Source organism: Monodon monoceros, unplaced genomic scaffold (assembly GCF_005190385.1).
Source record: "Monodon monoceros isolate NGI ecotype Baffin Bay Population unplaced genomic scaffold, NGI_Narwhal_1 Super_Scaffold_1, whole genome shotgun sequence".
Classification (NCBI taxonomy): domain Eukaryota; kingdom Metazoa; phylum Chordata; class Mammalia; order Artiodactyla; family Monodontidae; genus Monodon; species Monodon monoceros.
This window is the reverse complement of record NW_021703765.1, coordinates 69,215,017-69,239,557: the sequence shown is the minus strand read 5'-3', so window position 1 is coordinate 69,239,557 and position 24,541 is coordinate 69,215,017. Positions and strand designations below refer to the sequence as shown.

Here is a 24,541-nt window from a genome sequence, read left to right as displayed (position 1 = left end):
ATGGTTCAGGACGCTCATCCTAGGAAAGGCTGGAGACACCTAACAAATTCTCTTCGGGCTGCAAACATGAAACAGAGGCTGAGGATGGGGCCCAGCACTCTGTATGATTCCCATGGATTCCCTGGGAATTCTGATGCCATGTTTAGAAACCACTGAAATAAGAACGTGATGCAATTGAGTAGGCTTTCCCTTTGCTAGTTACAATCACATTCCACACATGCGTTCTGGAGACAACACCCACCCACATCGCCCTTGCAGAATGTGGGTGTTCCCAGATCATCAGATACTCTTTCACTCAGGTCCTCGGAGAACCTTCCTATAACTGACTGCTTTGATCCTGATTTCGTCCTCCTAGTAGCAATCCTGAGGTTGAATGTGATCCCAGGTCTCGCCGGCAGGGGGCGTGGTTGTGCAGGGGAGGAGCTGCATGCTGGGGGGTGGGGGTGGGGGAGGCCCCTCTTGGCAAGATGCTTGGAAGAGGTTCCAGAAAGCAGACCATGGAGGACAACGTGGCATTTCAAAAGGATTCACTTCATGGTAGGAAAGCCCTTTCCAAAGGTGTCCAGCCGCAGTGCACAAAGCGAGCTCTGCCCAGAAAACACCACTCACCCACCCCTGCGCCCTCAACGAGGGAGCAGAACCACACTTCTGAGCCTTCCGCGTACCCAGCACTTTAAAGAATCCCGCTGAATCCTCCAAAGGCCCTGTTGACGTTACCCTCAGTTTACAGTTGAAGAATCAGGCCTGCAGAGTGTAAGTCATTTGTCCAAGGTTACATCTAAAAAGTGGTGAAGCCAGGAGGTACTGCTCCTTCCCCACCTGAAATCCTCTGGGAGCTGCCCCCCACCCCAGAAGTAGAAAGCAGCAAGCTGAAGCTGCATCTGATCTCCCTGTAGGTACCAGCAAGAAAACATCCGAGTCAGAAATGAAGCCTCCAGCCCTTGGGAAATCTGACCCACTTCGTGCTCCGAAGGCTATCCGGGCGGCACAAGGTGTGTTTCCCTCCCCCAAGTCGGATTCATCGTATTTTGCCTTTAAAGGGGAGCTGCTTATGCACCCTGAAGTATACTTGCAAAGGGTCCCGTTTTAGCCCCAAATTCCTTTTTTTGTAAACGGTTTCAGCAAGTCAAGTGTCAGCATTTGCGTGAGCAGAAACCGCAGCACAGAAAAGGATGCACGGGAATCTGACCCTAAGAGATAGATTCTCCCACAAGCGGTTGGAGGTGCCGAGCTCCCTCTGGTTTTGAAATAGGATGTCGCAACGGGTGAAGGACAATGCTACCTACCTCAAGGGGGCAATAATTGGAGAATTAGCTGATAATGTATGCAGACCTCTTCTGCCTGGCACACCACTTGCTGAGTAAGTCAGTGGCAGCTCTAACTGTTGGTACTGGCAGGAGGGATGGAGGGGAGGGAGGGGAAAAAGAAGTAAACTGCACTGAGCATCTACTACTCGCAGGTGTTTCATGTGTGTTGCTGAGTTGATCCTCACAGTAGATGTGACTGTTTTACAAACGAAGAGGTGGAAGCTCAGAGAGCTTAGGTCACCTGGATAAGGGCCACACAGCCAGGAAGGGACAGAAGCCTGGGGTGCCTGACTCCAAACTCATACACTTTCTACCCCACCATCTTCTCTCCAAAGAAGACAGCCCTTAATGTACTTAGTGCATAGTAAGCACTCAGTAAATATCAGATGAGAGTAAATGAACGAAATATGCTGTGAAAATGGGGCCCAAGTTTCATTCACCAAGGCTGGGAAAGCTTGGGGACACCCATGACCGCCTAAACCACGTTCTCCCGGGACAGGGACATGAATCAGACACCTCTGGGGCCCCAGCACACTGGGCTTGGCACACTGGACTGAGCCCTAGGTCAACACCAGGCATTTACTATGCAGGAATCAATGAATCCTGAGTTTTTAGAGACCAGAAGAATCTGAAAGGTCATCCAGACCAGGCCCCTTTGTAACATCCATCCATTCCGTCATCCTCTCCCATTCATGTGCTCCTGCCATGTGCCAGTTGCCCGAGAGAAAGAGGAGCCCGTCTGTTTCACCCCCTGGCAGTCCTGATGGAAAGCCCATCTGTAAAAGCTAGGAAGGAAATACACCACCTGCCAACAGCAATGGGGTTAGATGGGGAGGATTCGAGGTGGACGTTTTTTGCTTATATCTATTCCAAAATCTCCGCAACAGGATTATTATGTTACTTTCATACTTAAAAAGGAAAATGTAAAGATTTAATAAAAGGTTGCTTTGGCATTGAGCTACAAGTTGCCCTCCAAGCTCCCAGGCTCATGGTTCTAGGGAATTCAGCACAGCATTTTGCGGGGAGGGTCTCTTCTCCCCTCTGATGGGGTAACATGGGCCCCCTGGAACAGAAATTGCGCTCAGATCACTGAGGCTCAGGGGTGCCAGGTAGGGGCTCACTGTCCTGGCATGTGAGCTTTTCCAGGCCACAGTGCCCACCCCCTGAGCACTTGGGGCCTGGCTTCCTGGGCAGCTGCACAGGACTCTGAACTCACAGGGGCCCTGTGATTGGTCGATGCTCTGCTGTCACTGTCTTTAATTCTTTAATGAGGGCCAGGCCTTCTCATTTCCCACTGGGCCCTGCAAATTATGTCGCCGGTCCTGGCAGCGTCATCACGCTGATCAAGGGCTTTGGAGAAAGACAGCCCAGGGTCATGCTCCCTAACTCACCCACTCTGTGACCCAGATCACTAGCTTAACCTCTCTGTGCCCCCTTTTCCTCATTTGAAAAACAGGAATGACCTCATAGTGCTGCTACAAAGATCAGCGCTGTGTCATCAGCACACAGTGAAGGCGCGTGAATGTAGATATTATTTGCTAGATGAAGTACTGAGCACGAGTCCCGACACAAAGCACTCCCTCCGTGAGTAGTTGCTATAATCGTGGGAAAGACAGTGATCCGATGCCCACAGACCAGCCCTGCTGACGGCAGCTGCTCTTCCCACGCTGCTTCCTCAGCATCCTCTGAAGGGCAGAGGGAAGCCGACACGAGCCCACTGGAGGAGGGACTCAGCTGGGCTGTGCACATGCGCCCTCCTCCTCCCCTGCCACTGACCCCTCGGAGGATGCCAGCTCTGCCTGTCTCCTGATACAAACACCATTTGTCTCCGACCTGGACCAAATGGTTCTTTGCAACAGGCCTTTGGGGAAGGGAACGGTGTGGGCGGCCTGTGAGTGCGGGCTTGTCCCTGTTGCAATCCAGAGGTACATCCTGTTCTGGCGTTGCCATGGCACAGCCAAACATCTGCCACAACAGATGGCTGAGGCTGGCGGCTGGCAGCGGGGCTGCGGACGGGTGAGGGCCCGGACATCGCCCCACCCCGCCGCCGCTCACACGTACGCACAGACTTGCACCCACACGCAGGCACACACACCCGCACACACGCGAGTTGGCCTCTTCCAGGACAGACAGATTTCCCATAGAGGAGAGTTCCCAATTCTTGGTTTTCTTCCTGGAGGTCCTGGAGAACAGCCCTGGCAGGACCGGGCCGTCCCGAATTCTTATCCTGGTCCAGCCCACAGCCAGGCTCCCAGAGCTGCCCCAGGCTCTGGCCTGCTCCCCAAATGGAATTTGCTTTCCTGGTTGGTATTGTCATTTTTCCTGATTCGGAAGTCAAGCGCAGTCATTGTAACACAGTCACGTGACGTAGAGGAGTGACGATAGCTGCCCTCGTGGTGGCAGGAGCGCGTACCTCTCACTAAAGCTACGCAGGCAGAAAGTGCGTGCAAGCAGCGTCTGACTCACAGTGCGCGCTGCACACACGTCTGAGAGATAAAACAATTGTTAACATGATCCGATTCCGTCTGGCCATGCAGGGATTAGAAACACGTTTTCTAGCGGAGAAAGCTGAGGCTGACAGGTGACATTCCCTGCCTAAGGTCCCATAATGAGTGCCCAATGGGATCTGAACCCAGGTTATACCAACACTAGAGCTCTAAGCCCAGAATCTTCCACCCTCCCAAACCCCCACCCTCTGCTGCTTCTTGAACATCTTGGGGGGTCCCTTCCTCCCATCTAATCACAGGGCCCCAGCCCTGACCTCATTCCTGCTGGAGGTCCCAGTGGTCCCCCCGAGGTCACAGACCTGGCCCTAGACTCCCTGCAGCCACTCCCTGTCTGAGGCCTTTGGGGTTTCTTTTCACTGGTTTGCCCTGTGTTCTTAGGCTCCCAGGGTCTCGGCGCCCTCTGCCTGTCCCCAACCAGGGCCTAGACCTCAGTGGTGTCACACCCCTTCCCTCCCTGCCCACTTTCTCTGCCCTGCCGTGAGGGCTCAGTTGGGACCATAATGTGAGTAATGACAGGTGACATTTCTTGAGCCACACTGGACAAGGTGGACTTTGTCACCATTTTTCGGATGAAGACACTCAGAAGGTAAATGACTTTGGGGCCAGGTTGCCCAGCCAGAAGGTAGACAGAATTCCAGAGCCAACTCCAGGAAGCCATCCCTGGCAGCACCTCGTCCCGCCCCAATTCTGGAAGAGGTGGCTCTTCTGTCCGAGTACCCCATGGGCATGCTCAAGACCATGGACCCCCTAAGCGCAGTGGCTGGGGCAGGTTTATTGTGATCCACCCTGTGCCTGTACCTGACAGAGTAGATGCTCAATAAATATTTGTTGAATGAATAAACAAATGAATGGTGGAGCTGATCTCTTTTCCCCCTCTCAGGCCAGGAGAAGTTTGGGAGAATCAAGCCTGAGTTTGAATCATTCCTCTGCCACTTCCTGGCTGTGTGATCTTGAACCAATTACCTAACCACTCTGAGGTTTCCTCTGTGGGGAGGGTTGGAGATGACCTACAATGACTGCACATAGTAGATGCTCAGTAAACACTGTAGAGAAACAATTGAGGCTCAGTAAACAGCACTGTAGAGAAAAAAAGGATTCAACTCTCAGCTTCGAAATGGACTATCTATGTGACCTCAAACAAATCACTTTCCTTCTCTGGGCTTCATTTTCCAGATACATCCTGTGGGGATGATAACAGCACCCGTAGCTCAGTGGTGGTGAATGAAGGGACATAGTGAGTCCCCTATAGTAAGTGAAATAGCAGACAGCTTGTGTGATGGAGAATGAGCTCTTTGCGGGCAGGGATGGCTCCTACTCTCCCACCCGCCCCTCGGGCCCCACTCAGTGCCAGGCACACAGTAGGTGCTCAGATGCCCGAAGGAACTGAATCTTGTTTCAGTTCTTTGTGCTGCAGCCCCAGAGAGCCAGCGCCAGCTCCTGAGCGCCCTCCCCTCCAGGCCGACTCTCCTGTGTTTTTCCATCCCATTTCCGATGAGGTGGAGACAGAGCACCAGCCCTGCCCCTGCCTCTGTGCTGATCCGGGTGGAGGTGGGGTGGCAGCTGCTCCTCCAGGGCACACCTCCCAGTGGAGGCTGGGAAGAGGGAGGAGGGAGGGGGAGAGGAAGTCCCTCCAGAGTTAGCCCTGCTTTCCCAGGGGCCCAAGGTCCTCCGGAGAGTGAGGCTTCAAGCCCAGCACCCCTACTCCTAGCTGTGTCACTGTGAACATGTCACCTCACCTCTCTGAGCCTCCCTTCCTGTACAATGGGGCTGTTGCTGACACTGGCACCCCCCTAGGGTTGTTAGGAAGCAGGTGAAGTGTGGAGTATACCGTCGGCACTCCATAAATGCACCAGGCACTGCTGTCTCTCAGTTTTTACAGCTCCTGTCTTGCAAAGATGGGGAAACTGAGGCCCACAGAGGGCCAGTGTCTTGTCCAACGTAGCAGAGCCTATATCTTGCTGGTTCCAGCGCTGGCCTTAGCCATTCTCCCTCTGCAACCCCAAATAACCAGCAGGGCTGGGCGTCTGGGTAGACCAGGCAGGGGGCTCCTGGGTTGAGGGGCTGGGGGGAGTGGAGGAGAGCACAACAATAACAGACTCCCTTGCTGAGGGCCTACTTTTTTTCTCATCAAATCCTGAAATACCACGATGAAAGTGGTATTACTGTCATCCCCATTTTACAGATGAGTAAACTGAGGCTCAGAGAGGGGCAGTCACTTGCTCAAAGCACACAGTGGTGGGAAGAAGGGTCTTGACTTCAGCCTCAGATCTGTTTGTTGAATGCAGGAAGAGGCAGTGGACAATCGAAGGACACTGAGTTCCGTGGTTTGGGGAGTTCAGTCGCCTCCCCCACCCTGGGAGGAGAGGTAGGGGAAAGACACAAGGTCAGTAGCATCTAGGGTTGGGCTGTTATTAGATGCTCACAAAGTATGGGGAGGGGGAGCCCTGTTACCCTTATCCACCTACCCCCGGTTCCAGAAGCCTCCCAGGGGTGGCAAATGACCATCAAGGAGCCTTCTGCAGCTCCCAGAGGCGGGGCGGGGCGGGGCGGGGCAAGGAGGTGCTCGGGGAGGTGGAAGCGGGGCGTTGCCTCCCGCGGCCCCGCCCACAGCGTGTGGCTGGAGCCTTGCCGTCCGACCCCACGCAGACGCCCACCGGGACCCGCACCGGCTGTTGCGTAAGGACTTCGGGGGAGTGCGCGCTGCGTGGGCCTCCCGGAGCCCCCGGCCTCTAGCGTGACTGCCGGCCTCCAGGTGCACCATCTCCAGTGCGCCCCGCGGGGGACCTCGGGAGCCATCTCTGCCTCCGATTCCCCACGGAAGGACCCGCTAGTACCAAGGTCCGAAAGGAGGAAGGCAGAACCCCCCCCACTCGAAAAGGTGAGCACCTTTGGGGGTGTCCCTCCGCTCCATCGGACCTGCAGACTGGACAGTTATCCCTCGGGGGCATCCTCACATCTGCATTTTCAGTACTGCTGCCCATTTGCTAGTGACTTAGGCAAACTCCTGGCCCTCTCTGACCCTCGGTTTCCTTATCTCTGCCACCAAGGCTTGGACTTTGACCTTCCACCCATAAAACTCGAAGACAAGACTTCATTTTGTGAAAGGTTGCGGGATTATAATAACACTGCCTGGTCCATACAAACCTCCTTTCCCTTATTGAATTCTCACAGTAACCCTCCCCGGGAGGTGTTGTTACCCCATTTTATTGATGTGAAAATGAGGGTCCTGGGACTTCCCTGGCGGTCCAGTGGTTAAGACTCCGTGCTTCCAGTGCCGCGGGCGTGGGTTCGATCCCTGGTCGGGGAACTAAAATCCCGCTTGCCACACGCGCTGCTCCCCCTCCTCCCCAAAGAAAAGAGGGTCGTGAGTGGGTGGAAGAGAGTTGCAGAAATAGGGCCCAGCACAGTGGGCAGTTGCAGAAATAGGGTCCTCCCCCTGCCGCAGGCCTGAGTTCAAAGCCCCTTGCTCTTTCCACTGAAACACCGCCTCCTCAGATCATCTCCTTGAACCCTGCAAGGGCTGGATTCTCAGAGGAATGGCCAGGGGGTCCTTGCTCCTGTTTCTGGTCACCACTTTCAGGTCGCTGAGACCACCTTTCTGCATTATCCCCGGGGAACATCCTGGGGAGGAGGGACAGCTGATGTGGACATTGCATCACTGGCCCAGCCTGTCTGTGACCCAAACCTTCCACACACGATGGAGGAGGACCCCTCACACAAGTCTAAACAGGGACCCCCGACTTGGGAATCAGAGTGAGGTGAAGAAGTGGGGGTGTGTGGGCAGCTGGAGGTGACAAGTATTCTGGGCAGAGGGAGGTGCTGGTGCAGAGGCCCAGAGGTGGAGGCCAGCACTCTGGCTTCTACAGACTCTAAGCAGTCAGTATAACAGGTAGAGCCTAGAGCTATGGGCCAGGTGCAGACCCTGCAGGGACTTGTGGGCCATTGTCAGGGGTCTGGACTCCATCCCAAGGGAGCTGGGGAGCCAAGGAGGTTGCATACTGTGGAAGGACATGGTTGGTTTTCCCTCCTGAGCCACACTGTCTACTATGGTAGCACTAGCCACATTGTTATGGACTGAGTATTTGTGCCGCCCTCCCCCAAAGTCATGTTGAAGCTCTAAGTCACTACGTGACTGTATTTGGAGATGGGGCCTGTGAGGGGAGATAAAGGTTAAATGAGGTTGTAAGGGTGGGGCCCTAAGTCTATAGGGCTGTTGCCCTTATAAGAACAGGAAGAGACACAGATCTCTCTCTCTCTCTCTCTGTGTCATGTAAGGACACTGTTTACAGGCCAGGAAGAGAGGTCTCACCAGGAACTGAATTGGCTGGCACCTTAAATTTGGACTCCCCAGCTTTTGGAACTGTGAAACAATAAATTTCTTTTGTTTAAGCCACCCAGTATGATTTTTTTTATGGCAGCCCAAGCTAACTAATACACACATGGCTCATTAAATTAAAAATTCAGTTCCTCAGTTGCACTAGCCACATTTCAAGTGTTCAGTGCCTACATGTGGCTACCATATTGGACAGTACAGATATAGAACATTTTCACCGTTGCAGAAAGTTCTATGGACAGCACTGTGCTGGAGAGATCACTCAGGGTTCTGGGTAGAAAATGTTTTTGGAGGAGGAGACCAGTGAAGACGGGGTGCCGGGAATCCAGTGAGAGATGCCGGTGGCCAGCGCCTGACATGGTGCCAGAAACACCGCAGGTGCTCAGTAAAAGCCCACTGAATGGATGCATGGGCTGGATGAGAGTGAGGTGATGGGGATGGAGATGAGAGGATGATCTCAGGAGCCCAGCAGGAGGCTGAATTGATAGATTGTGGTGACTGGTTCAAAAGCCAAGGATGGCACCTCTGTTCTGGCTTGGGCAGCTGACTGGATGGCGGGGCTGTTGCCTAAGATGGGAACCTAGGAGGGAGGCAGGTGGGTGTGGGGGACGAGGACGCGCTCGTGTCTGGGGTGCTGGTGCAGTGGCCACACGGAGGTGTCCGGGAGGCCGTTGGATATTTGGACCCAGAGGCCGGCAGTGAGGTGTGGGCTAGGTGGAGATTTGGGAATAGATGGGCACACCTGAGAGAGGATGCAGATACAAGAAGAAGGGGCCGGAGGAGGGCCCTGGAGATGCTGACATCGGAGAGGTTGCCAGAGGAGCAGCAGCAAAGCCAGGGGTGAGCAGTGCCGAAAGGGCCAGGATCACCGGGCACCTGTCAACCAGGACCAGCAGGCCCTGGATGCAGCCAGGTTGCTGGTGACCTTGGGAAGAGAAGATTCGGGAGAATGGGAGGGAGAAAGAGAAGAGGACAGCGACAGCTGGCCTGGCCGACCGGAAGTGAGAGGTAGGCCTTATTACTCTATCCTTTTTAAAGTGCTGCAGGGGAGGCACAGAGAGACAAAGTGACCTGCCCGAAGTCGCTACAATTCTTGAGAAGCTTGTTGGTGAAAGAGTTAAGGCTGTTACTGAAGGTGATGCTGGGTGGGGGGAAGGGAAATTTTTCCTGGAGATGGGAAAAACCCTAGCCTGGTCACAGGTTAAGGGGAAATGGGGATGGGGTGCTAAAGACTGGGGGAAGAGCAGGTGCAGTTAATTCAGTGAGGTCCAATAATTGGGGTTTGAAACCTGTTTGACCGTCTACACCAGATCCAACAGTTGATCTGAACGTCCCAGCAAGGTGGCTGTGTCTTATTTAACCCCATTTCGGAGGTGAAGAAACTGAGGTCAGGGGGGTTCAGCAATCTGCCCCCGTCACTTTGGGCACCTTCTCCTAATTCCACACCGGGTCCGCCTAGGCCGGCAGGGCCTGGTCTTGAGTCCAGCCCCCCTGGCTCTGACTCCAGGGTGCATCCCCCACTCTTCCTCCTTTGGGGCTAAACAAACCACAAAGTGATAAACAAGCAGCATGATTTCCAAGTGGGAATAATTTAGCCAGAGAGAAGGAGCAAGGAATGCCACTCATTTAGTGCTGGTATTTCCAAACTTACAACACATATATCCTGTCGTCACCGCATTCCCGAATATGGTGTCCTGTGACTGTATAATCCAACAGTATAATCCTGACGACCATTCACTGTGCTCTCATCGTGTGCCATACACTTTGCAAGGCATTTAAATGTGATCTCGTTGCACCTCACAGCACCCATGAGAGGTAGGCCTTATTACTCTACCCTTTTTAAAGTGCTGCAGGGGAGGCACAGAGAGACAAAGTGACCTGCCCCAGGCCACACAGCACGTCTTTGGCAGAGACGGAAATCAAAACGGGGTCTGTCTGCTGCCAAAACCTGTGCTCATTTGCCAAACTGCTTCATCTGTGTCCAGATTATAGCAGGAAGGCTTCTTCGTTTTCGCTGTCGCCTCTGGTTTGCTGACGGAGGCAGAGGAAGAGTTGGCATCCAATTCTCTCACCCTATCAGCCTCTTCTTTAGGGATAAAATTGTCCCAGGCTCTGGGATAGGACTCAGTTTGATCTGCAGGGAGACTGCAGCAATCTGGCTGGAAGAAACCTGTATTTGCATCCACTAAAAGCTTTTTGAGATCCAGGAGCGGTAGGGAAATAGGGACATATGGGGCCATAGATTTCCAGAAATGGTCTCATTTTCTTTGCTATCCCTGGATAATTAATGTGTCGGGGGATCAAGAAAATGGCTGATCATTTTCCACTGAACCGGTGGAGGGGGAGGGAGCAGGGGATGAACGTCTGTTCGTAATTAACAGGAGAAGGAGTCTCCTGTGGCCCTTCCTGCCCTGGATGCTGGAGAGGGCCCTCAGTGTCTTAATTGGTGTAGGTGACAGAGAGGATTAGAGAAGTGAATGAGAGCTGACCCCTGACATCTAGCTGGGCAGTCTGCTACTTGGGATTAAACCCTATAGCTGGCTGCTAAACCTCTGTTTGGAATGATAGCCTGGTTAAGAGGGTGTTTCAGCCACACAGGTACTCGGAAACCAAGGTCCTCAGCTTCAATTTTCTGGGGGTGTTGAGGAGAAAGAACCCAGCAGGATGGATTTATAAATGAAGAGCTAGCTTCCTTCCTACTTCACTCAGTCCCACATTGGGACACCCTGAACCTCAGTTTTCTTCCCCTATGACTCAATCCCATGCCCGCCCACAGAAATAACCATTGCTCAAAGTGGGATGATGTCTTCCCAGTTTTCCTCTGGGCATCTGCACATATGTAATCATTATTCCGTTGTGTGGCTGTGCTGAAGTCGACTCAGCCAATCTCATGTAGAAGGACACATAGGTTGTTTACAAATTCTTACTATTGTAAACAACGCAGTGATGAACATCTTCGTGCCTAAAACATTTGTAGCACCTGCCGTCTTTCCTTAGACCTGGTTCTCAGAAATGGCAGCCTACCTTCAAGGGGGGGGGGGGGCCCAGCGATCCACACCTCCTAATATTCACACCCTTAATGTCACCTTCCATACTGAATTTTGCTGGCCTGAGTGGACAGAAATAACAGTGTGTGACTTTCAAGGCTAAGTTATAAAAGGCATTGCAGCTTCTGTCTTGGTCTCTTGAATCTCTCAATCTGGGGAAGCCAACCGCCATGTCTGAGGACACTCAATCAGACCTGAGGAGGAACTGAGGCCTCCCACCAACAGCCCCACCTGCTTGTCAACCATGTAGGTGGACCAACTTGGAAATGGGAGTGGGGTCTCAGGCAAGCCTTTTGCTGACTGCAGCCCTGGCTTTCATCTGACTGCAACCTCATGAGAAGCCCTGAGCCAGAGCCACGCAGGGAGGCTGCTTCCAAATCCCCAGCCCACAAGACATGATAAATGATTTTGCTGTTTTAAGCCAATACGTTATGGTTGATTTGTTTCACAGCCGTAGATAACTAATATACTGAACCGAAGACCAGAGCGTTCTTTAGACTCATGATGCAGAATGCCATTTTTTTCTTTCCTTTTTATTATTTTTTAAACTTTTTATTGGGGTATAGCTACCACGTTCTTTATTTTTTTTAATTTAATGTATTTATCTAGGCTGCACTGGGTCTTCATTGCGGTGCACGGGCTTCTCTAGTTGCCGCCTGCGGGCTGTAGAGTACACGGGTTCAGTAGTTGTGGCGCGCGTGCTTAGTTGCGGTATGTAGGATCTTAGTTCCCTGACCAGGGATCGAACCCGGGCCCCCTGCATAGGGAGCGGGGAGTCTTAACCACTGGACCACCAGGGAAGTCCCCATCTTTCCTTTTTATATTGCCAGATTGTCAGCACTTACTTTGACATGTAATTGACCTGGTGGTCTAAAGTGACCTCTTGATAGGAGATCCTATCAGCTCTGGGCATGTGGAGTACATTTGGAAAGCCCCGTACGTGACCAACAGCCCTTTCCAAACTGTTCCCATGTGAAGATTGGTTTTTGATTTGTGGCCGTGAGCCCTTCCAGGGAGAGATGTCCACAGCTTGCTTCTGTGGCCAGCTAAACCATCTAATAACCTGAGCCGGGCAGCAGAGAAAGCCCAGTCTGTTGTCAGTGAATTGCTCCTTGCTTTCTCTGAATTCTCAAAAGCTTTTTAAGGAGTGGAAGCAAAAACATCTGGCTCGCAAAGGAATATTTCATCAGAGGTCATGCAACCAGGATATGGGTTATCATGAGCAAGGCGGCTTCCATTTCTCTGGCACATGTGCTCAAAAGATTCCCCACGTGATGCACAGACCCGAGGAACCTGCCTGAGCGCTTGTAGAGAAACCAAGCGCTCATTCATTCAGTCGTTGGTATGCTCAGTAAATATTTATTTAGCATTTCAGACACTGTTGAGACAATTCGAAGGAGTGTAAGTTATAGTTTTTGTGCTTGAAGTTATTCACAGAGGCAGCAGATGGAGTAAAAAGTCCACAGTTGTTATAGTTTGTACTGGGCTCAAATCCCAGCTAGCCTGTCTACAAGCTTGTGACGCAGGACAGGTTTCTGCACCTTTCTGAGCCTCAGTTTCCTCTTCTAAAAGGAAAAGATAATAGTATTTATTTGCAGCGGTTTGAGGATTAAATGAGATATGCCTACGAAACAGTACTGGACCTGGATCCTGGCATGAATTAACAAGTATTGAGTTTATTACTGTTGGTAGTAAAAGGTCCCACAATGCCTCAAATGAGCCTGCATCACAAAATACGACACTCATATACATACACACACACACATATATATATATATATTTAATTTTATTGAAGTATAGTTGATTTACAATGTTGTGTTAATTTCTTCTGTACAGCAAAGTGATTCAGTTATGCATATATATACATTCTTTTTCATATTCTTTTCCATTATGGTTTATCACAGGATATTGAATATAGTTCCCTGTGCTATACAGTAGGACCTTGTTGTTTATAATAGTTTGCATCTGCTAATCCCAAACTCCCAATCCATCCTTCCCCCACCCCCCTCTTTGGCAACCACAACTCTGTACTCTACGTCTGTGAGTCTGTTTCTAACAAGTACTGAGTTTCTTACTGTTGGTAGTAAAAGGTCCTGCAGTGCCTCGAATGAGCCCACATCACAAAATAAGACAGACTCCTATTTGAATCCCAACTGTGTGCTGTGGATCAAATGCCTGTACCGCTCAGAGCCTCAGTTCTTGACCTGTAGAGTAGGCATAATCAATGTACCTTGCTGGGTGGTGGTGCAGATTAAATAAGGCAATGTCTGCATATGGACACAGCACACGGGAGACCCGTAGTATATGGTACTATCTCTGTGAGGGAAGATGATCAGAAAAGCAAATTATTCCAACGCAGTGTAATAAATGTTGTAACAAGGTCTTTCCCTTGGGTTTTGAAGGCTGGGTGTGGATTTCTGAGGAACCATCCTGCAATCCATTTGTGTAGCTAGGAACTTAAAGAGCGAGTCCTCATTTGACTTTGGGGCAGGAACTCTGGCTGCAGAGGCAGGACCCTGGGTGGTGGGCAGATGGTCCTGGAACTTCCAGGAATGATGGAGTTGTCATCAGAGTCCGTTAGGCTAGGGTCCACGATTCGGCTCACCATCGACTTAGCTAAGTGAAATTAATCAGTGCAGTCACCTCTTTGAGCCTCATCACTACTTCATCCATAAAGTAGTGTTAATGATGACAGCTGGCATGCGCTGAGTGCCAGCTACGTGCTGGACCTTGTTTTCAGTACTTTATATTCATTAATGCGCTTAGTCTTCGCACCAGCCCCATGAAGCAGCTGCTATTATCACACCCCCATTTTACAGATGGGGAAGGTGTGGCACAGGGAAGTTAGATCTCTCGCTGGTCAAAGGCCTGGCCAGGATTTAAACCCCGGGCAACCTGAGTCCTCAGCCAGTGCTCTTTTAACTCTGTAGCTTTAGATCCACATGATGGGATTTAGGGAAGGATAAAATTAGGCAACGCATAAAGAGTCTGTAACATAGGTTATGCCCTGTAAAGGGAGTTGCTGGGTACTTTTTTTTGCTATTTTATTCCATCTTGTACAAGCAAAGTATTTTTTCATTCATACATATTTTAGAAAGGTCATACATCCCCCTAATGCTGCCATCAGATACACAGAAGAGGTGGCTAGGACACAGAGGGGACTGGTGAACGTCTGAGGGTCCCCCGGTGAATGGTAGGGTCTCGAAGAGTTTACACCCTCTAGCTTGTTGTGTGGGTGTCCACCCCATGCACCAGGCTAGACACATCTCTCCAGAGCTTCTGAGCAGCTGGTTACAGGTCTTCCATGCTAATGAGGCCAAGGGCATGGCCCAGCTCTCCCAGCAGACCACTGAGCTGACCCAGTGAACACAGCTATCACCCTGCCAGCTGTCTTATCAGTAATTGGCCCTATAGGAATTCCCTGGCAGTTCAGAGGTTAGGATTTCAAGCTTTCACTGCTGTGGGCCTGGGTTTCATCCCTGGTCAGGGAACTAAAATCCATAAGCCACACGGTGTGGCCAAAGAAAAAAAAAGTTGGTCCTGCGTCAGGGGGCCAGAGATGTCAGAAGGTGCCTCACTGCATGGTGTAGGGGAAAGAGACTGTGTGTTGGCTCCATGACCTCAGGCAAGCCTCTCTGAGCCTCAATTTCTTTGTCTGGAAAGTGGGAGGGTGAGGGCTATGTATCAGTTACCTACTGCTGTATAACAAACCATCCCAAAATGTTAGTGGCTTAAAACAATATATATTATTTAGGTGACCATTCTGGGGGCTGGGTGGCTGTAGGTTTGTGCTTACATCTGTGGTCAGCTGGAAGGTTGGCTCATGGCTAGATGGTCTAGGATGTCCTCACTCATACGTCTGGTGGTTGGCAGCTTCTGGCTGGGATGTCTGAGCCTTGGGACTCTCACCATCAAGCAGGCTAGCTGCTTCTTCCTGGGTGGCTGGGATCCAAGGACAACAAGACAAGGCAAGCTCCACACAGTTTTCAAGCATTTCCATGTGTTGGGTTTGCTCATGTCCCATTGGCCAAGGCCAGTCACATGGTCAAAGCCAGAGCCAGAGTGGAGAGCAGCTAGCTCCACAGGGCATGGCTAGATGGAGGAGAATAATTTGCATTTTTACAATCTACCACAGTGGCCCTGGCAGAGATATTGGAAAGAACAAATGAAAAATGATGGGATTTTGAACAGTAATTAAGATCATAGAAATCATTTATTGGCACATCTGGGCTCAAAGCATGTTGAGTGAACAATGCTCACTTTCCAGACGAGGGAACTGGGGTTCAGAGAGGTTGATAACTTACCTAGAGCCACACAGCTAATTAGAGTGAAGGAGCTGGACTCTGAGCCCAGGGCTGATTCCAAAGCTCACGTTCATAGCTTTCCCTTCTGCTGCTTTTCCCAACACAGAAGAAAATGTAGTTCAGTACAGACATGAATAGGGACTCATAGAAGCCTCTATGTGGGTTACAAACCCCATTTCTCCTGTCCCACCTTGAAGGTCTGGCCTCCTTTCAAAGAAACGCTCGTCATCTGAAGTCCTAGACTGAACACAGTCGAGCCTGGCACAGAGTAGAAACCAGAAAGCATTTGCTTTGAATAAAAGCTATTGCCACCCATTCCCTTAAGAATTTCAGCATCATGCACACGCGGAGGGAGAGCTGCCTAGACTCCCATGTCGCACGGTTCCTTCCTGCTACTCGCAATTTTGGTGACAAGAGTGTCTGTGTTTTGTTTCACAGCGTTCGTTCTCCCATCTCAGCATCCCTTTGGGAAAAGCCATCTATTCTCGCCTCTCAGAAAAGCAGGTGCACTTCCTCGGGGAGAGAGATGATCTTACACCCAATTTTTCTGCTGGGAAAGGCAGCAGCTAATGGGGGCTACAATCAAAACCTGTAAATGGAAAGGGAACAAAATCCAAACCACTTGACAGAGGGGGTCCCGTGGCCCTGCTGGTGTGACTTCTCTCTGTGTGTTCAGGGATTCCTGATTCTGTAGGAGAGCACGGTGTCCTTGAAATTCCAAGTGCAGCCCTGATGCTGGAGAGTGGGAGCATGGGGCCTTCCTGCAATTGGTTTCTTTTGTTTCCATCAAGTCAGAAACTCAACTTGATTCTTTTTTTTTATTTTTGACCACGCTGTGCAGCTTGCAGGATCTTAGGATCTTGATTCTGCAAGATGGAGTCATAATCTCAAGTTCCCTCCTTTCCTGGAGCCTCAGTTTCCTCTTCTGTAAGATTGGCATGTAATAGGCCCTATCTCCTAGGATTGCTGTGAGGATTACACGAGATCTTTCCTATAAAGCCCCTAGCCCAGCTAGACTTAATAAGGCTCCATATATCTGAGCCCTGGGTTTCTCAGTCTCACCACTACCAACTCCTGGGACCTAAGATTTCTTTGTTGTGGGCTGGGATGGAGGCTGTCCTGTGCATTGCAGGATATCAAGCACTATCCCTGGCCTATACACACTAGACGCCAGTAGCACCCTCCTAGTTGTGACAACCAAAAATGTCTCCAGACATTGCCAAATGTCCCTGTGGAGGGACATTTGGAGGGGGAGGTGGGGAGCAAAACTGACCCAGGTTGAGAACCTCTGGTCTAAGCCTTTATTGTTGTTACTAATGAACACTAATTCCCTTTTTGTGTGAGTCTGACGCATCTGATTTGGGAGGTTGAGCTTTGGAAGCTGCAGCTCATGCCGCTGCAGACAGTTGCAAGGTTTCCTATCTCAATAATGAGATTTACGCGGATGAGTGAGCACTTTTTGTGCCAAGATTCATGTTTAAATTTTGAAAAATCTTCACAGGAGCATCGTCTGGAAATTCTTCCAGCTAGGTTCTGCTGAGGTTGTCAAAAGGTGACATTGGGTTTGGGGTCTTGATAGAACACCTTGAATTGATAGAATTCCTCCTCCCCCTTCAAAAAAGAGAATTTTTTTTCCAATTTTATACCGTTGAATGCAGTTTGCAAAAGAAGTAGGAAACACAGGACAGGAAATGGAAAAAGGAGACTCACCATAACTGGAATCCTGTCACTCAAGATAATTTCCGTTACAATCTGTGTAAAGAAAATTACAGGCCAATATCATTGACGAACAGACGCAAAAATACTATTTTTTTAAATTAAATTTATTTATTTATTTTTGGCTGCGTTGGGTCTTCGTTGCTGCGCGCGGGCTTTCTCTAGTTGTGGCGAGCGGGGGCTACTCTTCGTTGTGGTGCACGGGCTTCTCATTGTGGTGGCTTCATTGTTGTGGAGCACGGGCTCTAGGCATGCGGGCTTCAGTAGTTGTGGCACGTGGGCTCAGTAGTTGTGGCGCATGGGCTTAGTTGCTCCATGGCATGTGGGATCTTCCCGGACCAGGGCTCGAACCCGTGTCCCCTGCATTGGCAGGCAGATTCTTAACCACTGCGCCACCAGGGAAGTCCTCCAAAATACTATTACAACATGTGTGTGTGTGTGTGTGTGTGTGTGTGTGTGTGTGTGTGTTTTATAAAAAATGGGACATACTGTTTTCCGGCCTGCCTTTTTCATCTAACAGCATCTGGAACATTTTTACATATCATTAAGCAACAAATATTCTTCCATGAAATTCTTTTATTTTTCCTGCTTAAAAACTTCCTGTGACTCCTGGAGGCCTGGAAATAGTCAGGATTCATAGGGGGAAAAGGATGAGGCCACACTCCCTGATTCGTGCTGTACAGGAGTTACGTGGAGACATATAGGCAGAGACCATAGATCCCATGAAAGGAGAGGGCAGTGCTTGGGTTCTGGGAAGTCATTTTTGCCTCCGGGGAGAGGTACTGACATTTTTGGCTGCTGTGCGTTCTCTCCTGTGCCTAGCCCCATCTGTCTTTTTGATCGTATCCTTCAGTTATAGCATCCTGTCCAGTCCCTGCCCTGGAATGCATCTCCTCTGGTTGTTTGTGTCGAGGGCTGTTTCCCTAGCAGACAGTGGTGTGATAAACATCCTTCCACATATACAGTTGATCCTCATTATTTGCAAATTCAACAACTCCTCCTTAAAATTTGTGACCCCAAAAGCCATACTTGTGGTCCTTTTGTAGTCATTTGTGGACATGTGCATGCACAGAGTGGAGGAAAATTTGTCACCCCATGCACACATTGCCAGCTGAGGTTGAATGAGGCAAAGCTCTGTCTTCTTGTTTCAGCTTGTACTGTAAACAAGTATCCTTTCCTGGTATATTTAGTGCCACATTTTTAGCCTTTGTGTGTTTTGGCATGATTTTGCTACTTAAAATGGCCCCTAAGCATAGTGATAAAGTGCTGTCTAGGGTTCCTAAGGACAAGAAGGCTGTGATGTGCCTTATGGAGGAAATATATGTGTTAGATTAGCTTCAGTCAGACATGAGTTATGGTGCTATTGGCTGTGAGTTCAGTGTTAACAAATCAAATACATATATGTATAAAATTCAGCAATGTACAGTACATATTAAATAAGGTGTCTTTAAACCAAAGCACACATAAAACCAGGTTATATATTGATTGGTTGGCAAAAATGTGGCCAGAAGCCTGTAGGAACCTAACCTTTTATTTCCCCTAGGAGCAATAATTCAATATTCACTTGCTCAGTGTTTCTGTTGACTTTATAGAATATAACTACGTAGAATAATGAGAATTGATTGTACCTTTGCATGTCACCATGATTATTGCCTTAGGATAAATTTCTGACAGTGGAATTACTGAGCCCGAGTAGAATACCTGTTCTGAGGTCAAGTTTGTATCAGTTAGTTCCTGCTGTGTAACAAACCTCTGTTTTCACCTCTGTAAAAGGCTGATTTAAAAAAGCCATATTAGGGCTTCCCTAATGGGTTTGAGGTCTGGTCCGGGAATATCCCACATGCCACAGAGCAACTAAGCCCATGCACCACAACTACTGAGCCCGCGCTCTAGAGCCTGCAAACCACAACTACTGAAGCCTGTGCACTTGGAGCCCGTGCTCCGCAACAAGAGAAGCTACCGTAATGAGAAGCCCATGCACTGCAATGAAAAGTAGCCCCTGCTCACTGCAACTAGAGAAAACCTGCACATAGCAACGAAGACCCAACACAGACAAAAGTAAATAAAATAAATAAAAAATTTAAAAAGCCATATTAATTCTCATCAGCTTAGTATGAGGATTCAAAGAGTTAGTGCCTAGCAAGTTAGTAACACTGGGCCTGGTGAGGACTAAGTGCTTAATAAATACAAGCTCCATCATAGTGTTTATTTGTATTAAAGATCTGTGGCAGATACTCTCACAAACACAATCACAGGTTAGTATTATTTCTCCCCATTAAAGAGATGAGGAAACTGAAGCCCAGGGAGGTAACATAACTTGTCCAAGGTGTCCGAGGCCCCAGGAAGTGGCAGGGCCAGTCATTACATCAGGGCTTCTACCAGCAACTCAATTCAGCAGGGCTATTGTGCATGGACTTAGCTTCCAGCACATGCCAGGCCCTAAGCCAAGCATGCAAGTTGCATTTTCTTCATAGATACATTTTCTCATGGATGCTCCCACAACACCAGTAGGACAAAAATTAATCCAACATGGATCACAGACTTAGATGTGAAATGTAAAATTATAAAACTTTTAGTGAAAGCATAAGAGAGGGACATCCCTGGTGGTCCAGTGCTTAAGACTCTGCGCTTCCACTGCAGGGAGCACTGGCTCAGTTCCTGGTCAGGGAAGTAAGATCCCACATGCCGTGTGGTGCGGCCAAAAAAAAAAAAAAGCCTTGGAGAAAATCTTTGGGATACATGCAAAGCGTTCTTAGATCTAACACTGAAGCATGATTCCTAAAAGGAAAAATGGATAAATTGGTCTTCATCAAAATTGAAAACATTTTTTTCTGTGAAAGACTCCATGAAGAGGATGAAAAAACATAAAGCAAACTACAGACTGGGAGAAAATATTTGCAAACCACATATCCAGCAAAGGACTAGCATGTAGAATATATACATATATATAATGCTCAAAACTCAACAGTAAAAAACCAAACAGTCCCATTTAAAAATGGCAGAAGAGGGCTTCCCTGGTGTCACAGTGGTTAAGAATCCACGTGCCAATGCAGGAGACATGGGTTTGAGCCCTGGCCCAGGAAGATCCCACATGCTGCGGAGCAACTAAGTCCGTGTGCCACAACTACTGAGCCAGTGCTCTAGAGCCCACGAGCCACAACTACTGAGCCCACATGCCGCAACTACTGAAGCCTTCGCACCTAGAGCCTGTGCTTCTCAACAAGAGAAGCCACAGCAATAAGCCTGCGCACCGCAACGAAGAGTAGCCCCGGCTCACCGCTTTTAAAAAAATAAATAAAAAGTAAAAATGGCAGAAGACATGAAGAGATATACAGATGGCAATAAGTACATGAAAAGATTTTCAACAGCATTAGCCATTAGGGAAATGCAAATTAAAACCACAACGAGGTATCACTATATACCTATCAGAAAGGCTAAAATAAAAAAGAGCGACAACACCAAAGGCTGGTGAAGATGTGGAGAAACTGGATGCCTCGTAGATTGCAGGTGGGTGGGACTGTAATATGATATGATCACTCTGGAGAAGAGTTTGGCAGTTTTTTAAAATACTAAACATACAATTACACCCATACCTCATTTTATTGTGCTTCACTTTATTGCATTTTTTACAAATTGAAGGTGCGTGGCAACCCTGCATCGAGCAAGTCTACAGTGCCATTTTGCCAATAGCATTTGTTCACTTCATGTCTCTGTGTCACATTTTGGTAATTCTTGCAATATTTCAAACTTCTTCATTATTATTACTATATTGTTACGGTGATCTGTGGTCAGTGATCTTGGATGTGACTATTGCAAAAAGATTATAACTCGCTGAAGGCTCAGATGATGGTTAGCATATTTTAGCAATAAAGTGTTTTTAAATTAAGGTATGTACATTGTTTTTTAGACGTAATGCTATTGCACACTTAATAGACTATAGTACAGTGTAAACATAACTTTTATATGTTCTGGGAAACCAAAAAGTTTGTGTGACTGGCTTTATTGTGATATTTTCTTCATCGTGGTGGTCTGGAACCAAACCCGCAATATCTCTGAGGTCTGCCTGTACCATACGACCCAGCAATAGTACTACTGGACATTTTTCACAAAGAAATGAAGACTTACGTTTACACAAAAACCTGTACATGAATGTTTATAATGTTCATAGCAGCTTTGTTCATAATAAACCACCCCAAACTGGAAACGACCCAGATGTCCTTCAATGGGAGAAGGGTTAAACAAACTCTGCTCTATCTGTGGAATACTTCTCAGCAATAATAAGGAACAAAAGGGACTTCCCCGGTGGCTCAGTGGTTAAGAATCTGCCTGCCAATGCGGGGGGGATCCCTGGTCCAGGAAGATCCCACATGCCGCAGAGCAGCTAAGCCCATGTGCCACAACTACTGACCTTGCACTCTAGAGCCTGCGAGCCACAACTATTGAAGCCCGTGCGCCTAGAGCCCGTGCTCCGCAACAAAAGAAGCCATCACAATGAGAAGCCCACGCACCGCAACAAAGAGTAGCCCCTGCTCGCTGCAACTAGAGAAGGCAGCAACGAAGACCCAACGCAGCCAAAAATAAATAAATTTATTAAAAAAAATAAAGAACAAAAGAAAAATGAAAAGATAACAGCAACAAAAAATAATAAGGAACAAACATGTAACAACCTTGATGCATCTCCAGAGATTTACACTGAGAAAAACCAGTCCCCAAAGGTTGCACACTATATGACTTCATTTGTCATTCTTGAAATGACAAAATTATAGAAACTGAGAACAGATGAGCAGTTGCCAGAGGCTTAGGAGGGGATGGGGGGAGGAAGGAAATGGGTGTGGCTATGGGTGTGGGTGTGAGAGGTCCTCCTGTTGATGGAAATGTTCTGTATATTGTATCAAGATATCAATATCCAGAGTGTGATATTATAGACTATAGTGTTTTTTTAACCTCTTTATTGAAGTATAATTCTTTACAATGGTGTGTTAGTTTCTGCTGTATAACAAAGTAAATCAGCTATACGTATACATATATCCCCATATCTCCTCCCTCTTGCGTCTCCCTATACTATAGTTTTGCAAGATGTTAACCACTGGGGGAAACTCATAAAGGGTACATGTGATCTCTTTGTATTATTTCTTATACTTGCATGTGAACCTACAATTATTTCAAAATCTTAACATTTACTTAAAAAAAGGCATCCTAGGGAATTCCCTGGTGGTCCAGTGGTTAGGGCTCTGTGCTTTCACCACAGGGGGCCCAGGTTCGATCCCTGGTCAGGGAACTAAGATCCCACATGCCTCAACTTGTGGCATGGCCAAGAAAAAAAAAAAAAAAGGCACCCCATACTATTATATACAGAATGGATAAACAACAGGGTCCTACTGTATAGCACAGGGAACTATATTCAATATCCTGTGATAAACTCTAATGGAAAAGAATATGAAAAAGTATGTGTATATATGTATAACTGAATCACTTTGCTGTACAGTAGAAATTAACACATTTTTTTGAATTTTTGAATTTTATTTTATTTATTTTTTATACAGCAGGTTCTTATTAGTTATCCATTTTATACACATCAGTGTATACATGTCAATCCCAATCACCCAATTCACCACCACCCCCCTCCACTTTCCCCCCTTGGTGTCCATCCATTTGTTCTCTACATCTGTGTCTCAATTTCTGCCCTGAAAACCTGTTCATCTGTACCATTTTTCTAGGTTCCACATATATGCGTTAATATACGATATTTGTTTTTCTCTTTCTGACTTACCTCACTCTATATGACAGTCTCTAGATCCATCCACGTCTCTACAAATGACCCAGTTTTGTTCCTTTTTATGGCTGAGTAATATCCCACTGTATGTATGTACCACATCTTCTTTATCCATTCGTCTGCCGATGGGCATTTAGGTTGCTTCCATGTCCTGGCTATTGTAAACAGTGCTGCAGTGAACATTGGGGTGCATGTGTCTTTTTGAATTATGGTTTCCTGTAGGTATATGCCCAGTAGGAAATTAGCACAATATTGTAAATCAACTGTACTTCAATAAAATAAATTTTTTTAAAAAGGCATCCCATCTGTAGCCAATCAATCAATTCTAGTTCCTATTTCTCAGAAAGAAGCACTCAAAGCAGTGAGAATCAAGATTGATCAATTGAGGGTGAATTTTAATATTCCCCAAGCTTTGTCCTCTTCTGTCACTCAAGCAGAGGTCTTGCTTACTGAGATTACTCTAGTAATCTGAGATTACTTCCAGTCACTCATTTAATTAATAGTATTATTATTTGTAAATGCTTCCACAGGGCTAATCCACCCAGCTTCCATGTTGCCCTGGCAACCTAAGGCTAAGGTCTCCATTTGCTACTAAGAGAAACTAGAAAAGTGATTTGCTTAGGAGCTTCCAAATGCAGGTCCCACAGTTCTTTCTTCTTCATATAAGACCTGGCCTGTGTATCATGTGGGATATGGAATCATTCTTCTTTTTCCTGATCATTAAATTCATCTTCATCTAGCATCGATCTTTTAAGGCTACTTCAGAAATCAGGTTTTGAGAGCAGGAAAAGACTCTCAAATCCAGCATCTTACCCGGACCTGAATCTCTCCATTTAGGGCCGGTTTGGACAGAACCAAGGTTTCCTTTCGGGCCCACGAAGGAAAGGAATTCAAGAACAATGGGATGATGAGGGAGGAGGGATTTGCAAAGAGTTATGCAATTTTCCAGCTGCTTCTGGGAGTAGCAGCTCTCCACTGACCACATTTGGGTCAGGTGTGGTGAGGTGGCATTGCTTCTGGCTTTAGACGCTTTCTGTGCAAGAATCACCTCCCCCACCTTAAGGATAAAACTGGAAGGCAAAGGCCTTGGGATCTTTCTCAGCGTATTCTATGGTTGCAGTATGGTGTCATCCTGGGGGAATTGATGTCCTGGGAAGTTTTACTTCGAATTTTATCATTTATAGAACTGGGAGATGGGAATCCACATGTTTTAAATACCTACTGCCAGGCACTATGCTGGATACTTCTCCATGATTTAATTCATTGAATCTAAACTCCTGAATCTTCAAAACCACTCTCTGAAGTAAACATTTAGACGAATCCCACTATATAGACGAGGCGAGCAGGGCACGGAGAGGGGAAGTGATTTGCCTGAGGTCACACAACTGGTAAGAAGTGGAGCCTAGATTTAAAGCCGAGTCTGTCAGAATCTACAGTCCATGTTTTTCTCTTTTGTCATGCTGCCAGAGAGGCATCTTTAGTGTAATGACTAACTGACGGCTTATGCCGAGTCAGGCACCCTGCTAAGCGTATTACTAACCAGGAGCTCATGGA

General features: G+C 48.1%; 1 protein-coding gene and 1 non-coding gene across 9 annotated transcripts in view; both read left to right on the top strand.

Annotated features, from left to right (window-relative positions):
* Positions 1–6,100, top strand: part of SSH1 (slingshot protein phosphatase 1) — a 68,852-nt gene extending 62,752 nt beyond the window's left edge. For 7 of the 8 annotated variants that reach the window (XR_003793344.1, XR_003793337.1, XR_003793334.1 and 4 more), the window contains 2 exons: positions 897–992; positions 1,123–1,829. The gene's annotated coding sequence lies outside the window, so the exon portion shown is untranslated. Of the gene's footprint in view, positions 1–896; positions 993–1,122; positions 1,830–6,080 lie in introns of those variants that run through there. The other variant, XR_003793336.1, reaches the window with a different exon arrangement.
* Positions 6,101–22,419: 16,319 nt separating this feature from the next.
* Positions 22,420–22,492, top strand: TRNAE-UUC. Its single transcript has one exon. It is a non-coding gene; the product is annotated as a tRNA-Glu (tRNA).
* Positions 22,493–24,541: the final 2,049 nt, after the last annotated feature.